Genomic DNA, 5,726 nt, shown 5'->3' on the forward strand with positions numbered 1-5,726 from the left:
GGTTGAGGGCACGTTTGGGAATTTTACATTCTAGGTCATCTCGGCCATGTGATGGGAAAAGGCTTGTCCCAGCAGGCCACCAGGATTGGCCTTCATGGAGCAGAAGGCTGGAGAGTTGAGGATGAGAAGCGAATGTAGGGCTACGTCAGGGGGCAGTGGAAACTCGTGATGCCATTCTTTCAAATCCTAAAGTTGGCCAGGCGAGGTGGCTCATGCCTGTAATCCCAGATGCTGGGAGGTTGAGGCATGAGAACATAGTGAAACCCTGTCTATACAAAAATTAAATTAAAAAAATTAGCCAGAAATGGTGATGTATGGCCGTAGTCCCAGCTACTCAGGAGGCTGAGGGGGGAGGATCATTTGAGTCCAGGAGTCGGAGGCTGCAGTGAGCTATAATGGGGTCACTGCACTCCAGCCTTGGTGACAGTGAGACCCTGTCTCTAAACAAACAAAAAATGATACTGTGTGTCAACAATTGACAAAACAGTTACACTGTATTAGGTATTATACCTAATGTAGAGAGGGTTTAAAGTGTATGTGAGGATATGCACAGGTCATATGCAAATACTGCATGGTTTGATATAAGGAATGGGCGCATCCTTGGATTTTGTTATCAGTGGAAGTCCAAGAACCAACTCCCTGAGGATATTGACGGACGGCGGCACACGGATGAGAATGAATCAGGCCCAACCGTCAGTCTCCTTTCTTCTGCCGGAAAGGCAAAGCCGGTGTGTTCTCATGTGACAAGACCCTCTTGCTCCCCTCCCTGGAGAGAGCAGACCTGGGTACCTACCACCTTGGAGTCAGTGTTCTCTGCCTACGCTCTTTCCCCGGAGAAGTTTTCTCTTTTACCCCCGCCGCCCATTGTATTGACACAGACAGTTTTGGTTTCTCAAGAAAACATTTTCAAGCTGCTTTAATGACTCCTTGGAACTCAGACCCACAGCTCAGAAGCCACAGGATGCAGCTGATGTGTCACTAGAGGTACTTGAAAACTTAAGTAAGACGCTTATCCTAGAGGAGAAGAAATGGCACAGAAAAATATGCTAAGCGTCCCACTCGGGAAGTTAGAAAATAAACAGCAGAATTACACAGAAGAATGGAAGGAAATAAATGAAAAACAGTAGAATTAACTAAATTAGAGAAGAAAATGAAAGAGAGAAGATCGAAGTAGCAAAAGTTAGAAATCTTTTTAATTTTACTAAAATTAATTTTAGTAGAATTGCTTTAAGTGTTAAAAAGCATTTAAACATTTAATTGCTTCTTTTAAATTTTAATTAAAAATTAGGTTAATTATGTAGATATATTTATTTATTTTTTGAGATGGAGACTTGCTCTGTTGTCCAGGCTGGAGTGCAGTGGCCTAATCTCGGCTCACTGCGACCTCCACCTCCCAGGTTCAAAAGATTCTCCTGCCTCAGCCTCCCAAGCAGCTGGGACTGCTGCTTACCACCACCACACCCAGCTAATTTTTGTATTTTTAGTAGAGACTGGGTTTCACCATGTTGATCAGGCTGGTCTCAATCTCCTGACCTCATGATCTGCCCACCTTGGCCTCCCAAAGTGCTGGTATTACAGGCATGAGCCACCGCACCTGGCCAGTTTAATTATATTTAATTATTTTTATTACATTATTTTTTTATTTTATTAATTTTATGTATTTTAAATACAGTTACATTTTGTTGTTATTAACATTTAATTTTAATAAACTTTTTACTTTAAATTAAATTTTAATTTGTAATGTTAAAAATAAACTACAATAAAAAGAGTAAAATGAATAAAATCTGCTAAGATTGCAGATAAATAGACCAGCCTGGCCAACCCTGTCTCTACTAAAAATATAAAAAAATTAGCCAGGCGTGGTGGTGCGTACCTATAATCCCAGCTTCTTGGGAGGCTGAGACAAGAGACTTGCTTGAACCTGGGAGGCAGAGGTTGCAGTGAGTGGAGGTCACGCCATTGCACTCCAGACTGGGTAACAAGAGCGAAACTCCATCTCAAAAAAAAAAAAGAAACAGAATATGCAGTTGAATAATATTAAGAAGAAAAAAGAAATATAACTCCAGATGTAGCAGAGTTTCTAAAGAAAATAAGATGATATTAGGAATAACTATCGCAGTGTATTTAAAAACTTCGCACACAGTGGACACATTCATAGAACAATCTCCAGTAGATATAGAATATCCAGATGGTATTGCAGAAATGTAATACATTGGATGAGTGGTTACAAAGCTTCTCACCAAGAAAATGCTAGACCTAGCTGGTATTATCAGGCAGCAGTAAATTCAAGTATTATCTAAACTCCTCCAGACAAAACCAAAAGAAGCAACATCTGCAAACTATTTTGAGGTCAAGAATATTTTGATATTCAAACTCAGCAAACTCAACAAAGAAAGCATGGGAAAAGAAATTACAGACCGATCTCACCCTTTGGGAGGTACAAATGGTAAGCAAGCTTCAACAATAGACAATCTATGATTGTACTTTAAATATTTACAGAGTAAAGGATAAATGAAAACAAAATATTTCTTATATCAATTGATGCAGAAAGTAGCTGTGATAAAATTGAACACCCATTCAGGACTGAACAAACTGGGATAAATAAAAACTTCCTTAATCTGATAAGAAGCTTTCTACGGACAAATGCGTGTCATGCTCGAGTGGGTATTAAAAGTGGCCTCCTTAGAGTCAGGAACATGTGGGGCATGGTGGCTCATGCTTGTAATCCCAGCACTTTGGGAGGCTGAGGTGGGTGTATGGCTTGAGCCCAAGGGTTTGAGAGCGGCCCGAGCAACATAGTGAGTCCCCATCTCTACAAGAAATACAAAAATTAGCTGGGTGTGGTGGCATGTGCCTGCAGTCCCAGCTACTTGAGAGGCTGAGGTGGGAAGATTGCTTGAACTTGGGAGGTCGAGACTGTAGTGAGCTATGATCATGCCACTGTGCTCCAGCCTGGGTGAGAGAGACCCTCTCTTAAAAAAAGAAAAATCAAGAACAATTCAAGGAGGAACATTCAGAAGAGGGCATCTAAATCACAAATAAACAAATGAAAGCTTCTCAGTTTAGTAGGAGTCAAGGAAGGAAAGTTAAAACCACAATTGCCATCTCCCAGTACCAAAGCTGAGCAGACAGAGATGCACTGGCACACATACACTCTGCTGGTAGATGTGGAAAGTATTACTGCTGCTTGGAAATTACTTAGTCAAGATGAGGATGTGCAAATGACACAGCAGTTCCATTCTGGTTTCTTACCATAGAAAATTTTATACAAATGTATAATAGAAAATATACATGAAATTAAATTGCTTATAATGTCATTGCTTATATTATTAGAAGATTGGTGTATTAGTCCATTTCCATGCTGCAGATAAAAACATATCTGAGACTGGGTAATTTATAAAGAAAAAGGAGTTTAATGGACTCAGTTTCACCTGACTGGGGAGGCCTCACAATCATGAGGAAGGCAAAAGGCACATCTTACATGGTGGCAGGCAAAAGAGAATGAGACCCAAGTGAAAGGCTTTTTCCTTATAAAACCATCAGTTCTCTTGAGACTTCTTCATTATGATAAGAACAATATAGGGGAAACTGTCCCTATGATTCAATTATCTCCCACCAGGTCCCTCCCACAACACAGAATTATGGGAGCTACAATTCAAGCTGGGATTTGAGTACAGGCACAGCCGAACCATATCAATGGGAAGCAATCCAAATGTTCATGATGTTTAAAAAAATGTGGGATATTCAGACCATGGAGCAATATGCAGCAAAGAACAAGAGTGAAATACAGCTACCTACTTCAGTGGCATAATTCTCACAAACAAGGTTGAAGGAAATAGATAGCTTGGAAAAAACTCCATGCGATGTCATGATGTTTATATAAAGATTGAAAACAAGCAAAGTGGGAAAATGCAAATTAAAACAACAGTGAGATACCAATACCCATAGGTTAAAATGGCCAAAAGCCAGAACACTGACATCACCAAATGCCGGTGAGGTCATGGAGCAACAGGAACCCATTCATGGCTGCTGGGAATGCAAAATGGTGCAGCCACTTTGGAAGACAGTTCAGCAGTTTCTTACAAAACTAAATATACCTTTGCCATATGACCCAGCGATCACTCTCTTTGATAGTTATCCAAAAGAGTTGAAAACTTGTGTACACACGAAAACCTGCACATGGATATTTACAACAGCCTTATTTATAATTTGAAAACTTGGAGACAAGGAAGACATCTTTCAGTAGGTGAATGGACAAATAGACCATGTTGCATCCGGGTAATGGAATATCATTCAGCATTAAAAAGAAATGAGAGACTGGGTGCAGTGGCTCAGGCCTGTAATCCCAGCACGTTGGGAGGCCAAGGCCAGTGGATCACCTGAGGTCAGGAGTTTGAGACCAGCCTGGCCAACATGGCAAAACCCCGTCTCTACTAAAAATACAAAAATTAGTTGACATAGTGGCGTGTGCCTATAATCCCAGCTATTCGGGAGGCTGAGGCAGGAGAATTGCTGGAACCAGGGAGGCGGAGGTTGCAGTGAGCTGAGATCACACTACTGCACTCCAGCCTGGCTGACAGAATAAGATTCCATCTCAAAAAAATAAATAAATAAATAAATAAATAAAAATAAAAATAAATGAGTATGATGACAGCAAGAATGAGAAAAATAATAATAAATAAAATAAAATATAAAGAAATAAGCGTCAGACGCAGTGGCTTGTGCCTGTAGTCCCAGCACTTTGGGAGGCCAAGGGAGAATCTCTTGAGTTCAGGAGTTCAAGACCAGCCTGGGCAACATAGCGAGATCCTGTTTTTACAAAAAAATCAAAAAGTAGCTGGGTGTGGTGGTGTGCACCTGCAGTCCCAGCTATTCAGGAGGCTGAAGTGAGAGGATTGCTTAAGCCTAGGAGGTCAAGGCTGCAGTGAGCTATGATCACACCACTGTACTCCAGCCTGGGCAAAAAAAAGGAAGGAAAGGAAAAAGAAATGAGCTATAAGCTAGACATATTACTAAGTGAAAGAAGACAATCTGAAAGGGCTGCATGCAATTCTAACTATAGGACTTTTTGGAAAAGGCAAAACTATGGAGACAGGAAAAAGAGCAGTGGTTGCCAGGATGTGGGAATGAGTAGGCGGAGTATAGAAGATTTTTAGTGTAGTGAAATTCCTCTGGGTGACACTATAGTGGTGCATCCATGCTGTTATACATTTATCCCAACCCACAGAATGTCTACCACCAAGCATGAACCTGAATGTGGATGATGGGCTCCGGTGTCAATGACAAGTCAATGCCGGTTCATCAGCTGTCACAGATAGTAGGGGAGGCTATGCATGTGAGAGTTAGAGGGTACCTGGAACTCTCTGTGCCTTCCTCTCAATTTTGCTGTCAATCTAAAACTGCTCTAAAAAACAAAATCTATTAGAAAAAACACACAGGCTGGGAACAGTGGCTCACGCCTATAATCCCAGCATTTTGGGAAGCAGAGGCAAGAAGATGGCTTAAGTCCAGGAGTTCAAGACCAGCCTGGACTACATAATGACACCCTGTCTCTACAAAAATAAAAATAAAATTAGCTAGGCATGGTGGTGTGCACCTGTAATTCTAGCCACTTGGGAGGCCAAGGCAGGAGAATCACTTGAACCCAGGAGGCAGAGGTTGCAGTGAGCTGAGATCACATCCCTGCACTCCAGCCTGGGCGACAGAGCAAGACTGTCTCAAAAAAA

The sequence above is a fragment of the Cebus imitator genome, unplaced genomic scaffold (assembly GCF_001604975.1).
Source record: "Cebus imitator isolate Cc_AM_T3 unplaced genomic scaffold, Cebus_imitator-1.0 Scaffold965, whole genome shotgun sequence".
Taxonomy (NCBI): Eukaryota; Metazoa; Chordata; class Mammalia; order Primates; family Cebidae; genus Cebus; species Cebus imitator.